At 31.2% G+C, this 27,231-nt stretch overlaps 1 non-coding gene and 1 pseudogene across 1 annotated transcript; both read left to right on the top strand.

The window, feature by feature from the left end:
* Window positions 1-12,113: 12,113 nt before the first annotated feature.
* On the top strand, window positions 12,114-21,525 carry LOC148781823 (potassium transporter 26 pseudogene; annotated as a pseudogene).
* LOC148781824 (U2 spliceosomal RNA) lies at window positions 15,264-15,460 on the top strand. Its single transcript, XR_016058669.1, has one exon. It is a non-coding gene; the product is annotated as a U2 spliceosomal RNA (small nuclear RNA).
* Window positions 21,526-27,231: the final 5,706 nt, after the last annotated feature.

The raw sequence follows: 27,231 nt of genomic DNA, 5'->3' as shown, positions 1-27,231 counted from the left end.
AGCACTGCAACACCTTCACATTCTCCACCTCTGTTTTATTAAGGCATATTGTACACACTTCATTACTCTCCCCAGCTATCTCCTCCTCCTCATCGTTGCTTTCTAAAGCAATCTCCTCTTTCTTGCGGTTTGTTAAAGTTTCTCAGAGAGAGAAGGCACAAAAACATGGTTGTCTACCTCTTCTGTCCATGTATTCAACCCCAGGACTCTAATGAGCTCTTCATAGTTTTCCTCAATTTTTCTCAGTAATTCACGAAATTCTTGAAGGGTCAACATATTTCTCTCTTCCCCGTTTTTCATCTTTTTACCTATGAAATTATTGAGAGAGAAAGATGAAGAGCAATAAATGTGTTAACAGAAAAGAAAAGACGAGAGAGGAGAGATGAATGCATACAACTTAAAAAAAAGAAGTTTATCGATGGGAGAGACACTATGTTAATGGATCTTCATAGAGATTGAGGAATATGGGAGACCTTGAGGAATCCATAAAGAAATAGGAAAAGATAAAGAAAAGATTATGTAATATTATATTCCAATTTCTCTCTCTCCTTGGACAATAATCTCTTTATATTTGTTACATTGAATCACGTTTTCTCTCTCTATCAAATTATCTTTTCTTTCAAAAGATAATCATGTTTTATGTTGATTTATAAATCCTTGTTTATCTTAAACTAGTATACATAGGCTTAACTCCTTGGATGGGAGTGAAAGATTTGTACAATTAAAGATAAAATCTATAATTTGTTGTCTTTTTTTTTATTTCTTGAAAATTTTATATTTTGTGGAGAAAAGAAAAAGTTTCAAAATAAATAGAAAGGCTTTGAGATTTACACGTGGTAGATCATTAATATCAAAAATCGAAGATTTATAAATTATTAATTTTGATAAGTACTAATATAATTTATACCACAATATTTAATAAGTAATCATCATCATTATCGTCATTCTAGCCTTCTTGCAATTACTTAGGGTTAGATAATAACTTAAAGGAAAAATTTTATTCAAGGTTGCAACCTTAAATGTAGAATTAAAGACCCACCTCAAAAATTCATTGGAAAAAGTTGTTATAATATTGAAAAATTCTCTAATTGATCATTTGGACATCCATATATGAATATAAAAAAAAAATATTTTGAGTCCCAAAAATAGTGCAGCTTGCAACATATTATCTAGACCATCCATTTTCAAGATTTTCTCATGTTTATAGATCTACTTGATTTTAGTCATTTTTTTAGTATAAAATGTGATAATTATATATGAAAATAAATTTTCAGATAATCCTAAAAAAAATTACACCAAAATTACATGTTATGATAAAATTTGGAGGTGTGCCTTAATTGGCTTGTTTAAGGTTGCAACCATATAGAAACCACACCCTAACTTAATTATATCTAATTTACTAATAGGATTATAAACTCTGAAATTATTTATCTTTGTTAAAAGGAGGTTACAACTGTCTCTAGCCATTAGATATCAAATTGGATAGCTATAGTCGCAAACATGATACTACAATATATATTACAATCTATGGGCTAAATAATAACAATAATACAAATATTCGTTATATTGCAATGGCCTATGATTATTTACTAATAGTTAATAATATTGAATTAAACTTAATATCTACACTACGTTATTCACTTAAAATATTTTTACTAAAAGAATTTTATATAAAATATTGAGATTCTTATTTTTTTAAGGGTGCGGTTTGTATCAAGCCAAGGCTCTAAACAATCAAAGTAAAGTGTACCTTCAAATAGTATCGATAAATGTGGTTCCAATACTGAAATTTTTAAGATAGCCTTAAAATATATTTTCATAGTTAATTATAAAATTTAAAGGTTAAAAAATAGTATAGATCAAGCAGATATAATGAAAACTTGAACATCTAGAAAATTGAGAGATTTTGGAAGAGATAATAATTTTTTGTGGAACCGTTTTTGAACGGTTAAGAGCCTTATCTTAACATACCATTTCCATATCCTAACCTAATTAGTAATATATAGATGATTAGAAATAGAGATATATATAGATGATATATGATTAAAAATAGAGAGATATATAGATGATATAGTAATCTAGATGGTATAAATGTACGCGGAAGATGCACGATTCTCAAAACATGAAATCTTTTTTTTTTTTTTCTTAATGTCCATGCATCTTGAGTTCAAGATGATCCATTTGAGGATATTTGAGCATCAAAATAACCTCTTCTAGTGAAATTTTTGAGGTAGGCTCTAATTTGAATGTTTAGAGCCTCGGCTCTATATAAACTTTTTTCTTTTTCTAATATCTACCTCTCTAGAGGATTTTTGGTTCACATCAAAAATATGAACGTGAAAGTTTTTTTTTTTTAAGGAAAACTCTTTAATATTGAGGAGAATAGAAAAATTTAAGGGAGAGATATCCGTAGCATGGCTAGGAAAGGAGGAGGGAAGTAGGAAAGAAATATGTAACCTTTGAGATAATTATTGAGATTGAAATTTATAGAGGAAGAGAGAGAAATAGAGGGCGCACATATTTTAAGAGAGATATATGCCTACTATACTTTAGGTGGGAAAAAAAGAGGGAATGTTTGAGATAAATCTTTAGAGGGAGAGATTTTGGAAGAAATAATAATTTTTTGTGGAACCGTTTTTGAATTGTTGAGAGCCTTATCTTAACCTACCATTTCCATATCCTAATTAGAAATATATAGATGATTAGAAATAGAGATATATATATAGATGATAGATGATTAGAAATAGAGAGATATATAAATGATATAGTAATCTAGATGGTATAAGTGTACGCGGAAGATAAATCTATCTTCCTTATTGTAATCTCTTGGATATGGTTGGTATCATCTGAATTTAAACAGACGGAAGTAGGGGATATTAGAGAGGAGGAGACGATTTTGGTGGTTTTTTATTTCTTGTAATGAGAGGAGATTTGGTGTAAGAGATGATCAACGGTATCTAGGAGTTCGAATATATATATATATATATATATATATAGAAAACGTGAGTATATATAATATATATAGAAAACGTGAGTATATAAAAATAGGTAAGTTGAAGTTGGATTCCTGATTTTTTTTTATTAAAAAAAAAGAGTTTGTATCCACTTTTAGGGAGAGAAACGAAATTTTCAAAGAACTTATAAACTAGCAGAGAGAGAGAGAGAGAAGGGGTATTAGAAGAGCCCAAATCAAATTCATATCCTTTAAAAGAGCCCAAATCAAATTCATTTGTCCTGGTTGCACTCAAACTTGAAACTAATTCAATATCGTATCTTGAGTTTCCAACTACTAATTCAAAACCCCAAAAGTCGACATCAAGAACGCAACTTTATCTATTTATTCTCATTAAAAAAAATTCACATAATAAAAAAACAATGCAAATCCTTGGACAATGCAATACTTTCAATGGCACAAGCTGTCATTCCCATTGGGTTCTTTTGCTGTAGTGAAATAGAGATTAAGCAACATAATATGTAAAGGACATCAGGAAAATAAAATAAAAAATCATCAGTTATTAAAGCAACTATTTGCAACGCAAGATTGTTGGTGCAAAAGGCGAGATTTGAGGACATGCGAGATCGTGAACTCGGGGACGCCAAAAGAATCTCCGAGAAAAGTCCCATGTCTTGTTGCCGATGTCATATACATCAACCTCGATGCTTGCGTTCATGCCTCGAACAATGAACAAAGATTGTTGACGATATGGAATTATAGAGAATCTCTCCATCTTCAACGTACCGCTTGGAATTCTGGATCTTTTCTCAAGGTGCAAATCAATCAATTTCTCCCACTTCCTCTCTTCCTCCCTTAACTTCCATATTTTCAAATCTCGCGATCCAGAATCAAGAACTAGGCACACCTGGCCTCCCCATTCGATCAATTTGCGAAAACAGGTGGGACATGAATCACAGGGAAGAGGAATTCGTACCCATTCTTCAGATATCATGTTGAAAGCGAACATGTCGAACCTGATGAATTTTTCTAATACGTAGCACACGCTATCGACACACAAAATTGAACCCTCATATGTGAGTTGGAATGGATTAGCAATGCTCTTCCATAGTCCTATAGCAGAATTGAATATAGAATACCCGGAGTGCCCGAAATCTGAGGTTTGCACTAATATCATAAAATTTTCAGTTGCTGGGTCGAAAAAAAATGCCCTAATACTTTGATACGAATCAAACTTTCGGACGCTTACGCGCTTATTAGTTGCAGGGTTGTAGACTATTGTGGTTGCATAGTCTGGATAGGCCTTATAGCACACCACACCATTACTGGTGATTGGATGCTCCAACAAACGCTCTCCAACTGGTGGCTTGACCAGTCGGAGTCTCTTGGGTTTGACATTTATGAAACTCGAGATGGACAGGAAGAACCAACCTGAGTATATGGAGATCAAAGCGACACAGTTTGAGGGGTGCGAAGGCGTCGTGAGAAAATGGACTCGAACAAAGTAGGGAGAGCACAGAAGCTCATACAACCATCTCGACACGCACTTTATTGTGCAGACGGATTCCGTTGGAAGCGCAACAAGAATGCGAAACACGACATCGTATGGGATGTCATCAAGAGAGAGAGGTGATCTGTCATGTTCTTCTTCTTCATGGGGAGGAAACATAAGCTCCTTATGAGATGTTTGCTGATGCATCAATTCTTTTGATGAAGTCATTTCCTCTCTTGATTTCCTCTCGGCTTTTCTCACTGCTAGTTTCAAGAAAGGATGGACCTATTCGCTCTCTACTTTTCTCTCCCTTGGTTTTCAAGAAAGAATGGGTAAGTACAAAATCAAAAACTTAAAGAATATTTTTCTAAAGAGATAAACTGTAGAGAGAGAGAGGACTAAAGTTTAACTTAAATGAGAGTAATGGTTTTTAGAGAGAGAAAATCTAGAATTCTTTTGGGGTAAGTACAAAATCAAAAACTTAAAAAATATTTTCCTAAAGAGATAAACTCAAAAGATAGTACATGTGTTAAGAGAGAGAAAAAGTTCGTCAAGGAAAGCTTGATCTATACAAATCCTAACTTGAATATTGATAAGCCTCTATATATACAAATCCTGCCGTGAGTTTGATTCTAGAGAGAGAAAGGGAAGAATTTCAGAGAAAAACTCAAAAAATTACTATTTGTCTTAAGAGAGTCAAGAATTGAAAGAATGTATAGCTAGAGAGAGAGAGAAACTCAAAAACTTTATTTCTAGAGGGAGAAGCTCAAGAATTTAGGGATTTATTTCTCGAGAGGGAGGAGCTAAAAAATTTAGGGGATTTTGTATCGAGAGAGAGAGAATTTAGGAATTGTGTTTCTTGAGGGATTGTGTTGAGGGAGAGAGAGTTTATCAAGGGAAGGGATCGTTTTTTGCAACTACTGTATAGGGGAAATGGAATTTGAGTCACATACCAATTGGGTTTTGGGTTGAATTTGGAAATGAAATTATCTTCTTTTTTTTTAATTTTATATGTTTATTTATTTATTTATTTATTTATATCAATCAGAACTTATTTTTTTTGAACTTTATCTCTTTCTTCTTTTATTTCATTCATAGCATATTAGGATATGGTTAGTATTATCTTATCTGAATTAAAACCATCGAACATAGGAGATGTTAGAGAGAGAGAGGATTTTGATGATTTTTTTTTGTTTCTCGTAATGAAAGAGGAAATTGGGTAGTTTTCAATTGATAGTACTTTGTAACGAGAGAGACCATCAAGGGTTCGTAGGAATGAACATATGCACTAACTATATCTAGTTGGAGTTGTAATTAAGAGGAAGTTTTTTATTATAGAAAGTTACATATTTAACTTATCTAGTTGGAATAAAACTATTGAGATGGGCCTAATCAATGTCACGCCTTTAACTTTTTTATTTTTTATTTTTTCTACAAAACATTTTGAGATCAAATTTTTTTTACAAACTTTTTTTATTTTTTTATGATTTTATTATTTTTATTTTTTCTAAATTATTTTTCTTAAATTCTTACTCGAAAAACATGTAAAAAAAATATTTCAGAAATAAAATGACCAAAATAATCTAAACCTTTAAGGGTATTTTTGCCTTATCAAAAATAATTTTAAATATTTTTTTTAAGTGTGCCCGACTGAGAAGATGGTGCTTATCAAATTTTATATTCATGTGATTTGGTAAAAAAAATTTCAAAATAAAATATTGTGAGGCATTGGATCTAGATCAATTGGTCACTTGATCTAAATTGGACTGCTGGATGGAGGGGTATAAAAAAATTTTTGGCAAGGGGAAAGAGCAAAAAATATATATGTAGAGAGAGAAGAAACCCATTTAAAGATAAACATTGCAACAGTTTAAAAGCATTTTGGATAAAAATCTCTCACTATGATAAGAGTTTAAAAGCATAGACTTAGGGACAGGGTATATCCCTAACGCTCCACCTATTAAAAGATAAACATTACAATAGTTAATTTGGCATCGCAAGTAAAAACTATATAAAGAATAGAAAAGAAAGGACTCTTTTCCCAATTTCAAACTTTCACAAGTTATAAATCATGACTAGCCAATTACCAGAGAGAGTTTGAAAGCATTTTCCGACATTGGTCTCTAAGTTAATTGCAGCTACTTAGAATATAAGAAATGGATAGAAATATAAGAATTGGAAAGAAAACATTACACCAGATCTCCCCAATGCAGTCCAAATATCATTTGAGTATGCAATGGCAACAGATTATCTGCACCTGCCTAGGGTTACAACTGATATCACCAAGACAAATTGTAAAAGATTGGCCATTTCAAAGTTATACGAAGTGGGTTTTGGGGTTCAAATCCGAAATGAAGTTATCTTTGTTTCTTCAATCTTACCATTTATTTTTAGGTTTTTTCCAGCGTTTTAAAAAACGCCGAGTCGAACCGGACTCGCCCAGTTCGACTCGGAATTCTCGAAAAGAGACCGGATCGGTTGAAAAATCGGAAATCGTCCGGTTCTAGAGAGAATCGGACGATTCCGCACAGTGACTCGCCGGTTATAGATTTTTTTGTATTACTTGATCGATTTTTTTGTAATCCATGATCGAATTGTTTTTGTTTTTTTGTAATCCATGATCGAATTTTTTGGTTTTTTGTAACCCATAATAGAATTTTTTGTAATCCATGATCGAAATGTTTGTTTTCTTTTCTTGTAATCCATGATTGCTTTTTTTGTTTTTTTTTTTGTTTTTGTAACCCATGATAGAATTTTTTGTAATCGATGATCGAATGTTTTGTAATACATGATCGAAATGTTTGTTTTTTTTTTGTAATCCATGATCGAAATGTTTGTTTTTTTTTTTGTAATCCATGATTGAATTTTTTGTTTTTTGCTTTTTTTGTAACCCATGATAGAGTTTTTTGTAATCCATGATTGAATTTTTTGTAATCCATGATCGAACTGCTTTTTTCTTTTTTTGTATCCACGATTGAATTTTTTGTTTTTTTTTGTTTGTTTTTTTTTGTAATCCATGATCGAATTTTATGTAATCCATGATCGAATTTTATGTAATCCATGATCGAATTTTTTGAAAATTTGTGATTTTTTTTTTTTAATCCATGATCGAATTTTTTTTTGTAATCCATGATAGAATTTTTTGAAAATTTGTGATTTTTTTTTTAATTCATGATCGATTTTTATGAAAATTTGTTATTTTTTTTTTTAATCCATATTATTCAAAGAGAAAATGAGAGAGATGATGATTTTGAGGCCACCCTATCCCAGCCATATTATTCACATATCGAGTCCCAACAGCAACAGTGTAGGGATGAGCACAAAATACTGTAAATTAAATGTTGAATGGCGGTTCATGCAGAGAAAGAACATATCAATATTCGCATATTCATTTAAAAACATGAAAATTCTTAATGGAGTACCCTCATTTTTTATTGAATTCCTAAAAAAAAATATTTATAATGAATTTTAATAATTTTTTCGAATTTTTTTTAAGCTTTATTCTGACCGATTCACCCGATTCTCGATCCGGATCGCCGATTTGCCGATCCGGATAGGTTTTTTAAAAACTCGATCCGAGTCACCGATCCGTTTTTTAAACCATTGGTTTTTTCCAATCAGAACCTCTTATCTTCTTTTTGTAACCCTTTGTTTTCAATCACAACCTCTCGTCTTTGGGAAAAGTTTATATAGAGCCAAGGCTCTAAACAATCAAATTAAAGCCTACCTAAAAAATTTCACTAGAAGAGGTTGTTTTGATGCTCAAATATCTTCAAATTGATCATCTCGACGCCAATAATTTGGATTTCAATAGCCCTTTATTTCTTTCATTTTTTTGCTCAGATCTGGCAAATAAAAAACACAATAGAGTCTAAATAAACCGTAAAAAATTAAAAAGATATCGATAGAGCTAGCATCTCTTGACATTCTTTATGTACAACAAAAGTAATCATCAATAGAAGAATCGCAAACCCGGTTCAGAGGATATAACTATGAATTACTATCCAACGGCTGTGGTCATGCATCTTCCCCATATAGTCTCATCACTAGTTTTGTAATAACCATTTGCAAGTTTTGCTATTGTAGTCCAGTGGTTAGGGTGATGTATTTTTAAGTGATCATGAATCCACAAGATTTGTGACATTTTTTTAACAACAAAGTTTATATTCAATGGTCGAAATAGAATTTAGAGCCATCATCGGGCTTCCATGCATGAAATGTTACAAGGTTTTCAGGTGAAGTTTTATCCTTTTTCATAAGGCCTAGGGCTAATAGAAACCTCATCCGTTAATCATAAGGCCTAGGGCTAATAGAAACCTCATCCGTTAATCATAAGGCCTAGGGCTAATAGAAACCTCATCCGTTAATCATAAGGCCTAGGGCTAATAGAAACCTCATCCGTTAAGTGATAATTTTTTTAATAAATAAGTTCAAATAGCATATAATTACAAGAAACAACAACCCATATTTCCCCATAATGAAATAACATTAAAACCCCAGGCTCAAACATTTCAAAGTAAAATAATGCAGAAAAAGTTTATATAAGGTTTTTTTTGGGTTTATATAAGGTTGACAACTTATATTATAGAACTAAGGTGCACCTCAAAAATCCATCGTAAAAGACTTTTTCACTTTGGAAAGCCATCTAATTGATCATCTCGACGTCGAGAGATATAGATATGGGAAAAAAATTCAAGTCTAATAAATAGTATATGTTTCAACATATTATCTAGACCGTCTGTTTTCAATATTTTCATGTGTTTATAGATCTACTTGAATTAAACCATTTTTTAAGTTCAATATTTTATTTTATAATTAGAGATAAAAATAGATTATTGGGCCATCCTAAGAATTTTCAGCGTCAAAATTGCATCTTATGATGAAGTTTGGAGCTGCATTTAGGGTTGGCAATGGGCCAGGTGGCCCGGCCCTAAAAGTAGGGCTTGGGCCACAAACTGTGGCCTGAGGGCCATACTAGGGCTGGTGCTGGCCCAACACCTTTATCATTTTTTTTTTATTTTTATTTTGTCTTCATTTGTTTTTGGCACATAGCAGACCTATTACGGCCAGGCGGGACTCCGACCGGCCCCATCGTGATGAGGGCCGTGCTCGAGCCCATCCCTGGCCTAGCCTATTGCCACCTTTAGGTGTGTCTTACTTTGATTATTTAAGGTCACAATATTATATAAACCACACCCTAATAATATACTACAATACTAACAAAAAGGAGAAAAATGCAGATAATCCAAGATAAATGTGGTTCCTTCCAACATATTCTAATTTTTAATAAAATGGGTTAAAAGACAGAGTTCTTGATCACAATTAAAAGACAGAGTTCATGGTAGGAATTGAGCCTACGACGTACACTAATTTTGCTTTGGATAAGGAAAAAATTTATATAAGGTTGCAACCTTAAAATTTAGAATCAAAGACGCACCTAAAAAATCCATAATAGGCGGTTTTTTGGATGTTGGAAAACTCTTTAATTGATCATCTCGACATTGAGATATATGAATATGAAAAGACAAAAGATTTCCAAACCGTCTTGTAAAAAAAAAGATTTTCAGTCGGTGAAATAGTGTATCTTACAACACATTATCTGGACTGCCTATTCTCAATTAGCTAATTGATTTGAACTGTTTTAGAGTTTTAAAAGTTTATAATTAGCTATAAGAATAGATTCTTAAGACATCCTAATTTTTTTTTTTTTATCAAAATTACATGGGAAAGTAAGTATATACGGTTGCATCCTTACGTCCACAGCTTATAAACCATCAAATATTTTGAATGGTTCAGATTTCGCATTTGAAAATCATACACCAATATTTCTAACTGGAAGCAACCGGTTACCCTTCCAGCTGTGTGTCTCTCTCTCTCCAATCAAAACCGTGGCGGTTTTGCAGTGTATGATTCTCTCCTACGGGTCTTGAATCTTGATCGTTGATATACACTGAGAAAAGTGGAAACTTTTCAAAGTAAAAGGTCCTTATTTTAAAAAAGCAGTTTTTTAGTGTTTTCAATGGTAGTTTCTTAGGCTCCCTTTCTCTCTGATGATTCCAGGGCCCAAAGAAAACCACCTTACCTTTTCTGCTCTTTTTTGCAAAGTCCACGACCGTTTCGCATAAACCCCGTTTGTGTAAAAATAAAAAATAAAAAAGCAAAACCCATCTCTTTGTGGTTTCTGATTTAGGCTCTGGGTTTCCAATACCTAATGGGAAAATCACAGCGGTTTCCAATACCTATTGGGAAAATCACAGCGGTTTTTGAGAAGCCAGAATGGGTTTCATAAAGCATAGCAGGTCTTTTCTCTAATTCGTGACCAGTGGCACTCTAAGGCACTGGTAATAACGAGCCAAATCCATCCACCAAGACCCACTTGCTTTTTCACCATACCTTCAAGACCCACAACACATATATGGTGCAATTATTGCCATTGACCACCATCTTGATCCATCTCAGAAGATCAGAGAGCTCCTCTTCTTCACTGGTTTCTCCTTCTCAAATTCATAAGCCTCGCCATTAGAGCCCCTCTCCAACCCTTCTTCAAGCATTGCAGAATGCATTGCGAAAACCACTAAACTTGGATGAAATAGCAGAGAAAAAATTAAACAACAATGGCGGAAGAGTGCAGCCGAAATTGAGCACTCAGCACCTCAATTCTCCTGTTTTCTCATCAAATACTTTCTCTCTCTGCACCTTTTCTCAGGTACTTCCTAATCTAAAACAAAGGTGGATGCAGATCTAAGAGAAAATATGCATATCAGGCCTTTTCTCCCTCTACTAAAGCCCAGCTGCTCCTCTCTAGTTAAGTTAATGGGCAGTGGACTTCATGCGCAGTCACAGCCATTGAAATGATTGAACGGTGGAGATTGCTTCAATCTTACTTCTACAGATGCCTCCGTATGCCAACCGCACCCAAATTGCATTTATGTGGGAAAAATCCAACGTATTAAAAGAGGATTATAATGTCGTTCAACTATCTAATACCCATATCATTCAGTTTTCTGTTCCCAAAGAATTGCATGGCCATCGAACCATATATTAGTAGCTAATGTCATTGACTCTTAGAAAAGATCCACATATCATGTAGTCTCTCCTAAGGTTAAATTCACTCTAAGTCATTAGTCGTTGAATAGAGTAGTCAATCATATTTTATTAGAATTTTGTGATATTATGTGACTGCTAATTATGCTTGTGTTTTTCTTGTAATAAAAGTAAAAGTCTAAAAATGTATGAAACCCAATTATAGGTCTTTCAATTCACCATATATTTCAGGTTTAACTTCATCTAAAGCTTTTCTTCAAAAAAAAACTTCATCTAAAGCAGGATATGCATCTCAAACCCCCTACCTAAAATCACACGCTCCTAAACAAAATCAATGAAACAGTAATGGGTTTTGTTACCAGCTATAGAAGTAACCCAAAAATTTGAAGCCACTGAAAACAAGTAAATCAGAAACCATTTCCCCACATTCTCCAAAACTAAAGGGAAAGAAGTCAAGAAATCAAACAATAATGGAGGAGTAAAAGGAAGGTTTACAGGATCATGCAGAGGATGGAAATGGCAATGGCTATGTAATCACTTGGGCATCCACCAAGAACAGAGCAGTTAGCCATGGTTAATGGTATTTTGGCAAATTGGGCATCTTTTTAAGGTTTAAGCTCGGCAATGGAGAGCAAAATTGAGCATTCGAGCGAGAAAATCGTATGTGGAGAAGGTCGAGGTTAGAGAGAAGAAGTTGTCGAGAGAGAATGAGGACCCTAGAGAGAGAAAGTGCCCGAAGTACGAGGGAAATGTCTCCCTCTGATTTTCCCATTTTCATTTCAAAAGGTCAGTTGTGGTGGGGGACTTTCAGTCTCAGAAGTCAGTTTGAAAATACGAAAATTGCACCAATATCTCAATTCTTTGACATTAGATGTTCTGCAAATTTTCGAAATTACGCTTAAACAGTGATGGGCAGATCTGGACCGTTGCATGACTTTAATGGAAGTATAGTATGAAACTATGAAGTCTGAGAATAATTAGAACCATTATTATAAAATCTGGCGGTCTGTATTAGGAATCTTCGATTAATACTGAGAATGGGTTTGGAGTTGGACTGATCCATGCTGGAATTATGAATGGTTTGGTTCCTGTAAACTTGCTCGTTCCGTCGGGAACTAGGCAAGTTTGTCAAGGAATGGGGGTGTTTAGATGGGTCAGATCACCTAGTTCCCACCTGTTTTAATTTTATTATTTATTATTTTGTTGTTTTTATTTTCTTTATGGACTGGTTTTGAATAATAGGTTTAATTCCTCAATTTAGATCGGCTACTAGTTGTTCCAAACCGATCTTTGGGATGGCCGATCACTTTGGAAGTGTCATGGCTAAAAACAATGGATGGAAGGTACGGGGGAGAGTGGCACTTACCATGCGCCAATCTCACTGGAAATTGCGTTGGCAGACAGAGCATCAATATGATGGTTTCAACATTTCAATCTCATGGAAAAGAATAGATTTTACAACTTTTGAAAAAGATTCATCTTGTAACACATTAACAGTCTATTTTCAAATGTTAAAATAAACTATTAGATTTGTATTATTTTTTGAACTTCAAATTTCATAATCAGATCAACAAATAGATTTTCATTGTCATCGTAGGAGTTCCAATGTTGAAACTGCATTTTCTAGTGGTGCTATGAGATACAACTTTATATTATGTTATGCGGCACTAAACCTTGTTTAACTGCGTCGTTCACTCTTCGGTCTCTATTTAAGCGACCATATGGAATTCTCAATATATATTTGTTATTTTTTTCTTTTTCAACAATATTTGTATATATTATAGATTGATTTTATCATGTTTTATCTTCTCTTCCTTTCTTCTATATTATATTGTATAAGTGGGGTGCTTACTTATTTGGGTAATTGGGTGATCTCTCGTTCTATCCAATGTCAATATTCAAATAAGGTATGTTTTATTCTTATCCATCCTTTTAATTTTATTTTATGGATTTTATTTTTTATTTTACTTACATTATTAGAAATCTAGTAGATTGATTTTCTTTTAGATTTGTATTAAAATTTATGGCGAAATTTATAAGCATGAATTTAAAACTATTTTTTTCTATTTTAGTCAATGATTAATTTACAGTTTCTTCTTTCCCAATGTCATGAAAAATTTTGTTGTGTAAGTAAATGGTTTTTCTTCTTTTTGCCTTTTTTGACTTTTTCTTTACATGTAACAGGCACGTTTGCAAAGCTAAATAAATTACATATTTTTTGTATAAATGTATTCAAAATTTATGATGAATTTGTTGAATTGTTAGACAAGTAATTCATACCTTTTCTATTTTTCAATCAAAGTCAAATTGCTATTTACTATTTTATATTATTACCGATGATTTACTTTTCCTTTCTTTTTATTTGCATTTTCCTTGGTGGCTTATGCATGACTTCTATGCTGCCTTAAGAAATCTGTTGTTTACTCAAATTTTAAAGGACTAGCATTTTTCTTGTAATTTAAAATTTTAAAAAGTTTAAAAATTTATTTAGGTGTTACATGGCATTTTGATATTTTATAAAACTAAAATTTTCAAAATGCCAAACCCGCTTTATAAAATTTTATTTTAAATTTATAAAACATTCGTTATCTAAAATAATCATGGACTAATTATTTGTTAACATTTTTCAATATTTCAAAAAATTAGACTATGTTATTCTTAACCCAAAAGGAAAAAGGCTTGTAGCCTGTTTCCTTTTTTTTCCAAAAAAATTATATAATTAAGTGTAAAGTTTTATGATTCAAAATTATTTACAGATAAATTTTTTATTTTCCAAATTAAAATTTTGTATTGTTTATATTTTGAAAAATTTTCCGTTTTTAATATTTTGAATATATATATATATATATATATATATATTTAAATATAAAATTAGTTTCAAAATTTTTGTTTTTTTAATTTATGGATTGTAATAGTTTTTAATTTCATTCATGGCCCATTAATCCATTTTCTTATAGACTTTTAAAATATAAGAAAGTGCGTTCTTTTAATTATTATCAATTATTTTATTTTTTTGGAAGCATTTAGGCTTGATCTATATTAATGTAATTATCTCATGGGTGTGGCTTGTATAAAGCTTAGGCACTAAACAATAAAGTAAGGTGAACAATCAAATAATGTTGAAAGATGTTGTTTTAGTATTGAAAATCTTTGTAATTTTTCTTATCTCAATAGCTTACCTATTGTGTATTAATACATTATGAAATATTATAAGTTACTAATAGATAAATCCCCTCAAGGCATCTATTTGTTTGTCTTTGATGACTCAACCAGGTTATATTTGTCTTTGATGACTCAACCAGGTCATATAAGAAATTATTCCCAATTAAAAATTGTAAAAATTGACATTTTCTAAATAATCAATTTATTAACAACAATGGTAAAGAGCATGCATAATACTTGCATCTATTAGCTTTACATGTTATTATTAATTATTTATCACAAAATTTACAAATTATTTATTTTAGTATTATTGTGTATTGTTAATTATTTATAATTCCACTTAGATTTTTATTTAATTACTTTATTAATGCTTGATAATATCATACATGTGTTTTATTGGACTTTATTTTCATATATTATTTTATTGAATGAGATTGTGTAAACTTTTGTGCACTACAATACTAGTTATTATTCATGGAGAAAGAGGTATAACTGTTGTTATTATTGATGGAGAGAGGCATGACTGTTATGATTTTAATCCCACATTGACGGTTGGGGAAGTTTCGGGATACATAGGGGCTATAAAACCATACAGCAAAGACATTCTAAAGCATACCTTTCTCGGCCTTTTGGCTAAGATCAAGTGTAGTATCTGTTCTTATCAGTTTAATATCTGATACGTGGTCCATCGGACCACACGATATTAAATTAATTTTTCAGTGGGGGAAGGGCCACCGCACTAGCTTGCTAGTCGGTCCTTCGGGCGTCGCCCATGCGTTGCACTACTGCACGGGCGTGGCGCACCCCTACCAAATCAAACTCGAAACTTGGTTTACTTTTGCGTGGTTAACATTTGCGTATTCTCCTCTCTCCCTCTTTTCTCCCATCAAAATTAATCTATATTTTCTCTCTGCTTCTTTCTCTCTCTTCCGATGCCTTTCAAAAGGGAAAAAGATTTTTGAGAGTTGTTTTGAAAAAGATTCTTGAGAGTTAATTCATGGACCCGAAGGATTTTTTGGTTTCTCTCAGTAACTCATTTATGAGAGTTGTTTCATGGCCTGAATCTAATTGAGAAAAGTGTATCATGCCTTAATCTAATTGGAGGTCGCGGTGGTCTCCATTTTTCTCTTTTTAACCCACGCTTCTCTCCTCTTTTTAGCTCCATTCAAGTTAGTCGTTGGACCTCTCTCTCTCTAATAACCCTTCCTTCTCTTCTCTCTCTAACTCCTCTCAAGTTAATCGTACGACTCTTTTCTCTCTCTAAAAAACCCTTCCCTCACAACTTTTTCTCTCGGACTCTTCTCTCTCATGTCCTCTCCTCTCTTATATGTTAATCCTAGGACCCTTCTCTCTCTAACTCCTACGATCAACATCCTCTTATATTCTCTCTCTATATGTTAATCGTAAGACCTTTCTCCATCGAACTCCTCTCTCATGTTGATCGTAGGAGTCTCGTTGATGAACATGGTGTCTGTTGTCATGGGTTTCCTTGCCGGAGTCTCGTTGATGAACATGGTGTCTGTTGTGATGGTATTTTCTTCTACAAATGTCAAGGATTATAGATTGGGATAATTTTAATAATCACAGGTTATATGGTTTGGGATAATTTTAATAATCACAAGTTATATAGTTTGGGATAAGTTTATACGAGGTTCTAAACAATCAAAAGCGTAAAAAATTTCAAATTTGTTTTGATGCCCAAATATTAATCATTTCAACATCAAGAAGCCAAATTTGTTTTAATGCCCTAATAAGCTAAATTTGTTTTAATGCCCAAATATCGATCATTTCGACATCAAGAAGAAGTTTTTTTGATGCCCCAAATATCGATCATCTCGACATCAAGAAGCATGGGTATGAGGAAAATATGAATTTCAAGTTTTGGAAACAGACATCGAGAACCATGGATATGAGAAAAAAATAAATTTCAAGTTTGGAAATAGTGTATTTTGTAACGTATTTTTGGATTGTCAATTTTTAATATTTTCAAGTTTTCATAGATCTATCGATCTACAATATTTTTGGAGTTTTAAACTTTATAAATAAATATTAAAATATATTTTAAAGCTATCGCAAAGACTTTCAATATTGAAACCATATTTCTCGATACTATTTGAAGGTAGGCTCTAATTTGATTGTGTAGAGCCTAGGCTCTGTACAAACCCCACACTTTAAGATTTTACCTATATGTTTTGATTTAATTTCAAATGTATATTAAAATATACATGATTTTTAGTTGGAACAAATAGAAAGGGGGTAATATATTTAATTGAAAAGTGTGGTATTTTGATAAATTTCCCTAAATCATTTGTCTACTTAAAGTTGTAAAGCGGAATTCATAAAATAGTAACACAATAACATTTTAGATAAAAAGGGTTTCTACGACCCATCCGATCCCGATGGGTTGAATATGGAGATTTTCGGAAGAAAGCCTTATCTATTAAATGCTTCAATGATGACTTTCGTCTCTCATGTGTCAAGGGTCCCTATCTTAGGGGTTAATTCTTGGTTTTTTTTTTAATAGACAAATGATGTTACCATATCACGAGGTATCATGGTTATTATCATATCATCATAGCCTTTTCCGAACTGTTTGGGGTCGGCTATATCGTTAGACACCATATGGAATCTGATTGGGGTTAAGGATTCTTCGTAAAGTCCAACTCCAAACTTTTTTCACCTAACAAAAAGATAAATGAAAAAGAAATGTCAAAATCATAATATGTTAGCAATGGATATATAATTTGGATTTAAATCAATTAGTCTGCTCTGTCCTTTTACATTCCCATTGTTTATATACGCACAGTGGAGCTCTTCTTCATGGTGCTTTGTGTTTTGCTTCGACATTAGTATTTCCATGGACAATCTGGTGTCAACAATGGATGATGGACAATGAGCATAGATATGACACTATCTAATCATATCTAGTTGACATGGGTCTTGGAGGGATCCCTCCGTTTTTTAATTATATGGAAAGTAATTATCATGATATATGATCCACAATTTATGGGATAGAATTCTTATACTATATAAGATCGATCATGTTTAGCTGTCAGATAGTCTCTACTAAGGTTAAATTCACTCTTAAGTCATTAGTTGTTGCATAGAGTAGTCAATCATATTTTATTGACTGCACTCAAACCCCAAAAAATAAATTTATTAGAATTTTGTGATATTATCTGACCGCTAAACATGATTGTGTTTTTCTTGTAATGAAAGTAAAAGTCTAAAAATAATTTCTTTAAGAATTTTATGATATTATCTGACCCTTAAAGATGATTGTAACTTTTTTGTAAAAAAAATAGGGAAAGGTTTCTATACTTCCCTTACAACATAGAAAATCTATTCTTCTCCGACCGTCCAGCCATCCAATTTGTATCAAGAGAGCCACTCACCATTCGATCTTAGATCCGACGTCTCAAAGTATTTTATTTTTAGTTTTTTTATACAAATTGTATGAATATGAAATTTGATACGCGCTATCTTTTCATTGGGGCGCACCTATAAAAAATATTTAAAATAAAATTTTGATAAAAATTAACGACAAAAAATACCTATTGAATCTTTTATGGGTATTTTGATCATTTTATTTTATTAGAAACATTGTTTTTATATTTTTCGCTAGTGCAAGTTTAATAGAGGATTGGACGTACAAAATTTCTTAACAAAATAGTTTATAGAAAAAAATGAAAAATAAAATAGTATAGAGATGTGACATTGTGACTAGAGCAATCTTAGCCCTCCATTCAAAATGGATGGTTGGATAAGGGGAAATATATAAGTTTTATTTGTAGGAAAGCATAAATAGCTTGCCCATAAAAATAAACAATAGATTATTGGACTTCCCTGTAATAAAAGCAACCGATAATATGGTACACGGTCACACGTAATGAATGCCATAAGGCATCTTATAATTCTCTTTTGAACAGTACATCCCACTCTCTCCCTCAACATAATAAAAAGTTTATTCTATTTGACATCTCTGTCTTTCTATTAAGAGTATCTTTCACTAAATTTAATCTAAAAATTTAAAAAATTAAAATTTTAAAATATTAAAGTGTTATTTCGAAAATTAGTATACATTCTATTAATTTCTACATTGATAACTAAATATTTTATTTTATTTATTAATTTTTATATTATAAATCATGTAATATATTATTTTTCTTATAGTTGTCAATAATATATTTTAAATTAGATGATATTATTAAATATTTTGGATTTTTTATTATTTGTATAATAAAATAATTATACAATAATTTTAATTTCAGTATATAATGTTATAGTTAGTTAAGCTGTAATAATTTTGGATTATAGTTAGTTAGGTTGTAATAATTTTGGTCTTTTTAGCGGATTAGGATTTTCTGCCAATTCGAAATTTTAGTGGCCATTTTTTCATCGATTTAGTTTACTCTTTATTTTGTAGTCCATGTATGATTATATACTTTATCCATGATCATTCTATGATTTTTCTTTTGTCTGATGTATATTTAATGGTTAACATAAGTTTATACAGGGAAAGAACATCTCAATATTCGTAAATTGATGAAAAAAATGAAAGTTAATAATGTAGTACCCGCATTTCTTATTGAATTCTTAAAAGGCAACATTTTTAATGAATTTTAATAATTTGTTTTTGAATTTTGTTTAAAGCTTAATCCGATCAATTCGACTTATTCCCGATCCAAATCGTCGATTCATCGATCCAGATGGACTATTAACGTGTCCGATCTAGGGCACCGGCCTATTTTTTAGACCACTGGTACAAACCAACGATTAGCCTTGTCCGTTTTTAAACCACTGGTACAAACCAATGTTTAGCCTTGTCCGTTTTTAAACCACGGGTACAAACCAAAGTTTAGCCTTGTTTTTGACAACATACCCAGTTAATTGTATTATTCCACATATATAATTTATGGGTACATGAGATCTCAGGCTATCCAATTTTCATTGTTCGTTGGGAGTGTGAGCCAAAATTTTAAAGGAAAATTTTGGGCGTGATCCTATTTCACCATAAAAAAGTGGCGTGCTCCACAAAAAGTGGCATTCCACTTTTGTTGTAAAAGTGGCATACACATGTGAAGCTCGATACTTGGTCGCACATATCTTATTTTAAGATATGAAATATTCATAAATATCATTTTAATGAAAATTAAAACAGAAATAATGCTTTAACAATTCTGAAAAAATATTTAAAAATCAAAAAACCTTTTACAACATCAAAATAAAATATACAAGTGTTGGATCCTTTGTCTCTTTGCATTGCTCTATAATATACAACGGGGCTATAATCCTCGAATGTGGATTTCAGTTCTCCATTAAACAACAACACTTGTCACCACAGTGCAAATGAGGCTTTCTTTATATACACGTACAATGTTTTCATATAAAATATTTTTTTGATATTTTTTGTAGATTTGTCTATTTTTTTATGAACGCACACTCTAAATTTCAAGTCATTCTGATTTGTAAGAAAAAAATGAAAAAATGTAATACTACTGGATAATCGTGACCGTACGATGAACTTTAGACGGTGATGAGGGTAGACGAAATCACTGTTTATTTTCGCCTATAGGCGTTTTGTAGTATCTTCCTATATATAGCTCTCCTCCTTCTTAACGTGAGTATATATAAATAGACAAGTTAAAGTAGGGATTCCTTATCTTTTTATTAAACCAAGGGAGTCTATATCCACTCTAGAGAGAGAAACGAAATTTTCAGAGAACTTATAAACAAGCAAAAGATAGGGTATTAGAAGTGGAGGCGAGGGGAGAACATAAGTACCACCTTCTACAGCTTTGTGCCGAGCCCTGCGTTTTGGCCTATGTTTGTGATAGCGACACTGGTGGCCATAGTCGCTAGCCAGGCCTTGATATCAACCAACTTCTCTATCATAAGGCAATCCACGGCTTTGGGGTGTTTCCCTCAGGTTAACATGTTCCACACTTCTTCGAAGCACGAGGGGCAGGTCTATTCTCGCGAGGTGAACTATTTCCTAATGCTCATTTGCATCCTCATCGTCCTTAGATTCAAGGGAAGCGTCAAAATAGGAAATGCATATGGGGATGTTGTGATTTGGGTCATGCTCATCACCATATGCTTGATGACAGTGGTGATGTTGGTCATAAGGGACGCCAACATCATGCTCATAGGCTTCTTCTTCTTGGTCTTCAGCTCCATTGAGGGTATTTACATGGCCTCTCTTTCAACAAGGTGTTGCAAGGTGGTTGGGTTCCATTTGCCGTGTCTGCATTTTTCCTCATAATCATGTTGTCGTAGACTTAAGGGGGGAGAAAGAAACATAAGTACGAGGCTGAGCTCAAGTTGAGATTGCTTGATCTCCAACAACTCGCCTCCAATCCCGATGCCTCTCGTATTCCTGGTACCTGTTTATTTTGCATGAATCTCATTAATGGTATCCCACCCATAATTCGACACTACGTTCAAAATGTGGGCCCCTTGCGGCAAATCATAGTAATAGTCACGGTCCGAACACTCGCTATAACTACAGTCGTACCTAAAGAGCGCTTCCACATTGGAAAGTTACGACCGAAAGGGGTCTATAGGTTCCTAGTGTAATATGGATACATGGAACATCCTAACATGGAGGGTGATGAGTATGTGGCAATAGTCCTTGAGATGCTCAAGGAACTTGCAGAGAGCAATGATGAGTTGCAATTGTTGGAGACAATGAAAGATTGAGGAGTGGCCTTTGTGAAGGGGAGGACAACTTTGGTGACAAGTGAGAAGATTGTTTGGTTTCAACGGCTTAGTGATTGACGGGATCTATGGATTCCTTCAAAAGAATTTCAGGTCAACAATCTCCACTATGAGGATCTTGCCATCAGAGATGCTACAAGTTGGGATGCAATAAGAGATATAAGAAGATGTAACCTATATCTTGAATGTCCACTTGAAGCCTAAGCCTAAAATATTACTCTTTTCTCAAACTTGGATTTTTTTTCTTTTCTTTTATTTCTTCTCTATTTTATAAGTGGGAAACTGCCTCAAATTTTAAATTTTAGAGAGAGAAATTATCTCAAATTTTAAGTTATCTCAAATTTCAAGTTTATAAGGAGAGGAACACTCTATATCTCTTCAATTTCTAATTAGACTACTGATTCTATAATTATGCCTAAGCCAACTAAAAATTATTCTCTCTCTTTAGTTTCTAATGGGACTACTGATTTTACAATTTCACTTTAAGTCAACTAGTAATCTATTCAAATACTCTCTCTTTCTTTCTCTCTCTCTCTTCAGTTTCTAATGAAACTACTGATTCTACGATTTCACTTTAAGTCAACTAGAAATCTATTCAAATACTCTATCTCTTCCCAAATTCTAATGGGACTTCTAATTCTACAACTACACCACCTTCTCTCTGGAAAATTCTAATGGGACCTCGAATTCTACAACTACTCATCATTCAATTTGTAAATAAGACAATGAGATGGATTTTTATTGTGGGGTATGATCAACGGTCCATTGGTTGTTTCTCCCCAACAAATTTGAATCTACATGTCAATTTAATTTTGCAGTCTTTTTCTTTTTTTTCCTTTGGGAAAAACTTTTGTAGTTTCGAGTTTGATATGAAAGTGGCCCATCTTATCGAGCAAAACTAAACAAAACCCCATCATATACAACTCATCCCTTTAAACGCCTATCCTCGCTCTCTCTCCAAAGTTTGTTGTTTTCATTCTCATCCCTTTAAACATCTATCCTCTCTCTCTCTCTCTAAATTTTGTTTCTTGATTATATTAATTATAATTCATAACTATTATAATATTCATAGCAAAATAAGTATAATTATTATTTAAAAATAACAAGAGTATAATTGTAATATTTTGTTGAATATTATATTTAATACACAAATAATTACAGTTATAGATTGTATTATTATAAATGTAACTATATATTAATAATAATGTTATTTACACAAATATATTCCTCATTAATTTTTTTATTTTTGGAGATACTTTTGGTCGACATTATAAATGTCATTAGTATATGTACATGAATAATATAATTTGTTTGGTGTAACGATATTAAATATAGTTTGATAAATTATAAATACAACAATTATATTATACTAATAATTGTTTAATTAAATAATCTTATTCTATAATATAAATTAATTTTATAGGCAATAAATATTACTATAATTAAATTAAGAGTAATGATATTATGAGTAGGACCCCTCCCACACCCATGTGAGTAGGACTCTAAAGGATCACCATTAAATTTTGACATATATTTTTTTGAAAAGTTATCAATAAACCCATTCACCCAAGTCCCACACCCATGTCATAATTTTTCTAGATATCTGGTTCAACACATGGGTGTGGGAGGGTCTCATAGTGTCAATACTCTTAAATTAATACTCATAATAATATCCTTTCTATGTTACTTAATTTGATATATTAAAATTTTATGTGTTATTTAGTATAACACATAAATAATTTATTCATTTCACTAAATTTATGCCGATTTAATCAAATAGTATTTCAACCATTGTTGTTTGTTCATGAAAAATATTTCAACTCTCTTTGGCTATGAAAACGTATTTCATTTCTCTTTTGCTTTCTCCATATATGTGTGAGAAACTATTTACTTTATTTTATTGTGGAACTTATTTTAAATTTTATTTCATTTTATGTTTACATTAGATTTTACAAATTTATTTTACTTATAAAATACCATTAAAAATAATATTACATACATAACATTTTAATACACTTGCAACGCAAGTGCATACTACTAGTTTTCTTTTATCCAAAAGAGGTTTTATTAAGAAACAAAGACCTCGGATTTTATTAAGAGAGACAGGAAGAATGCAATCTCTCTCCCTCTCTCTCATTTCTCTCTCCCCATACTTTTTAGTATTTAAGTTTTAATAAAGGAAAAAGTTTATATAAAGCAGAGGTTCTAAACAATCAAATTAGAATGTAATTTACTTTGTGGGTTCGACTCTGTCTATACTCTTATCGGTATGAATTTATCTTCTAAAATTTTCTATAACAATATTTTAGTTCTTTTCATTATAATTTGTTATATTCTTTCAAATATCATATTTAGAATATTTGCAATATGAAAAAATATAGAGAGACACAAGTGTTTATTTGCTTGAAAAATTTGGAATATTATTTTTAGTAACATACTTAACAAAACTCATCAAAGTTTATCAAATAATGTTCGATGTAAATATTTATTTTAATTAAAATTGATTATTTCTATATTTGAGTTTGAAGAGTTGAAAAACGTTGAACACTTAAATAATTGAAAAATTAGATATATTTTCGTAAATCTGACAATTAAATTTTGGTTTTTCAAAACGATTAATATTGTAATGAGAAGTACGAAGCCAGTGCAACATACTAGTTAATGTAATGAGGGACATAATAATAAAAATAAAAAAATAAAATATCCAATGATATAACTTAAAATATCATTATTCTTGTGTTACGTATCAAACTTGTGAGCATTTAGATATTCATTGTAGAAAAATTGGAAAATGACAATAAATAAATTTTACAACATGGAAAATTTGCTAAAATTACTTTAGTTTTCATATTTTAAAAGCTCTTAAAAAAAAGGGATATGTGGTTAACGAAAATTTGAAGTATAAAAAAATCAACATTTACAAATATTACATATCAAAAATTAATTTTCTACTTTTTCAGTGGGTATAGCATATTTTATTTGGGACACTTTAAATTCAAAATTTCAAAATTTCAAACATGAAATGAAGCTAATCTCCTTTTTAAAGTGTTAAAAAAATCCAAAAAGAAATAAATTAGGCTTCCTTTTTTAAAGTCAAGTTAATGTAATTAACTTCAAACTATTGAAAAATTGTCATAAATAGTATAAATTAGTCGTGGATATTTTTGGGACCCTCAAATTTATAGATTAAAAATTTGCATGCTAATTTGGAACAACTATGATTTTCTTATTAAAAATATTTAAAATCACAATAAACGATTTTAAGAATCATGAAAATACACAAATGCTTTCCACATAAAGAAAGTATTTAATTATAAAGAGAACTTTAATGATGATGGTTCCTGAATAATTATAGAAAAGATATTTTGAAAATAAAACTTGTTGTTTTTTTTGGTAAAAATTGAAATGAAATTTTTTGTGTTTAAATTTTTTAAAATTAGATTCAAATAATTTTTAAAAGTCTAAAAAAATTAAAAAACCTAACAATTACTTAGTAGCAAAACAATAAAGGAAAGTATTTTAAAATTGTTAAAAATTTAGAAAAATAGAAAGGAAATGAAGATATCCCCAACAAAAGCAAATCATTAGTAAGCTTATATTTGATTAAAAATAAAAAGTTTAGAACTACATACATAAAACTGCAAAAAATTTACTACAAAATCAAATATATGCCTACAAAATAAATAAAAAAATCTAATCTATTTAGCTTTCCAAGCATGCCTCTTAATTATAGGAAAAAGCTAAAGAAAACAAAAGAAAATTAAATTAAATTATTTTCTTGCAAAATGAAAATTTTGATGACATTGGAAAAGAAGAACCAGTAAATCAATCATTGACTAAAAAACAAAAAAATAGTTCAGATTATATATGTAAAAGCTTCACTATAAATTTGAATCCAAATCCAAAAAAAATCAATCTATTATCTCTCTAGTAATGAAAACTTAAAAATATAAAATTCATGTAATAAATTTAAAAGGATGGATCATTATAGAAGTTACCTTATTAAAATATTTGTTTTTGGCAAAATAGGAGATCACCCGAATTACTTAAATATATTCAAGTAAGCAACCTGCATGATTTAATAACATAAAATAAAAATAAAAACAAATATAAAGAAAAAAGGAGGAAGGAAGAGAAGATGACAAAACCAACCTAAATATACACAAATATTATTAAGAAGAAAGAAATAATCTGAAAGACATATTATTGAAAAAAAGAGTAGGAATAGAGAGAGAGTGAGGGTATAGAGAGAGAGAGTGAGGGTACGAGAGAGGGAGGTTATAGAGGGGATATACATATATGCGGAAAATGATCTAATGCAATGATTGTATAGTAGTATAATGCAATTACATATTTAGAAAACCATATTTTTGGCATTTGTATGACTTCAAATTTTGCACACATATTTTTTTCATCCTTATAATCAATCCTATGAAAAAAAAAATTCAATTTACATCCTAGATATGGTCAAAATTAGTACCCATCCAATAATGAATCTCGACCATCCATTTGGTGAATTTCAAGATCTAGGCCTTAACAAATTCAAAATTACCTTTTTCTTTTAGCATTATTAATCTAATGATGATTACGCTATATAAAAACTTTGGGAATAAAAAAACTCCTTATGAGGCATATATCTTACCATCTCAATAAAATGGACGGTTTATATTAATTTAGCTAGAATGAAAACCTTCCAGAACATTTTTTCAAAATTTTCTTTTTTGTTATTGTTCTTCATAATGAAAAAAATGTATATATAAAAATTTATATCAAATAAATATTTTTAACATAATTTTTGAAGATAATTACATTATATTACTATACAATAGCTCTATAAAATCATTCCCCATAAATAAACATATAGGGGTTTGGACAAAACTTATCTCCCACTTTGAGAAAAGGCCCAAGTATGGACACCTGGTGGGGCTTGGACACCCATTTCCCACTCATCTCCCACTAAGGAGAAAAAAAGACACAGTTTTATAGTTTGGACACCCATCTCCCACTTCGGGCAAAATTAAAAAAGACCCTAGTTTTATCTAGATCTGCGGTAATCTGGAATTAGAAAAGGAAAAACATGTAAAGGAACCATTTACTTTTGGGTGAGGTTTGTGTAAGGTGTCAATCTTATACCATTGAAAGAAGGTGTACCTCAAAACTATATCGAAAACGTAGTTTTATTGCCCCAAAGCTTTGTAATGATATGAAAATCTATCGTTTTTTTAATTATGAAATTTAAATTTCTATAAATTGTTGCAATCTAACAGATCTATAAACACTTGAAAATCTTGAAAATGGACGGTCCAAATAATATATTAGAAGATAAACTATTTTTAGTACTAAAAAACATCTTTTATTTTGTCTATGAATCTCGAGGTTGGTTTTAGAATCTTCTAGCATAGGAACAACCTTCTCTAGTGGTTTTTTAGGTGCACCTTACTTGTACAATATAAGGTTTACACTTTATATAAAGTTTTTTCTTTACTTTTACTACAAGGAGGTCACGATAATGGTTCTTACATGGGCTAGATGCAAAGTTAAAAAAGAATTTGTCAAACTTCATGACACGCCCTAAGCCATACTATTCGATAACTAATGGCTAGGCCTAGGAATGTGACATCCCTGTAATAATGGCAAATTGTCTAATAGTATACAATCACAAATATATATATATATATATATATATATATATATATATATATATATATATATATAAAGATAAAGATAGGATTAGCCCACTAGTTCATATGAACATTTGAGCCCAACATTCCAAATTGATTTTGAGCCGATCTGACGATCACAGATGTCTGGTAATGTTTGAATTTTAGTTTTTTTTTCTATAAATCTAAATTACTTGAAA

This window comes from Amborella trichopoda, chromosome 6 (genome assembly GCF_054954075.1).
Source record: "Amborella trichopoda isolate Santa Cruz 75 chromosome 6, AtrichopodaSantaCruz75HAP2 v2.0, whole genome shotgun sequence".
NCBI classification, from domain to species: Eukaryota; Viridiplantae; Streptophyta; class Magnoliopsida; order Amborellales; family Amborellaceae; genus Amborella; species Amborella trichopoda.
Note: the sequence above shows the minus strand (reverse complement) of the source record. Positions and strands in the feature narration are given on the sequence as shown.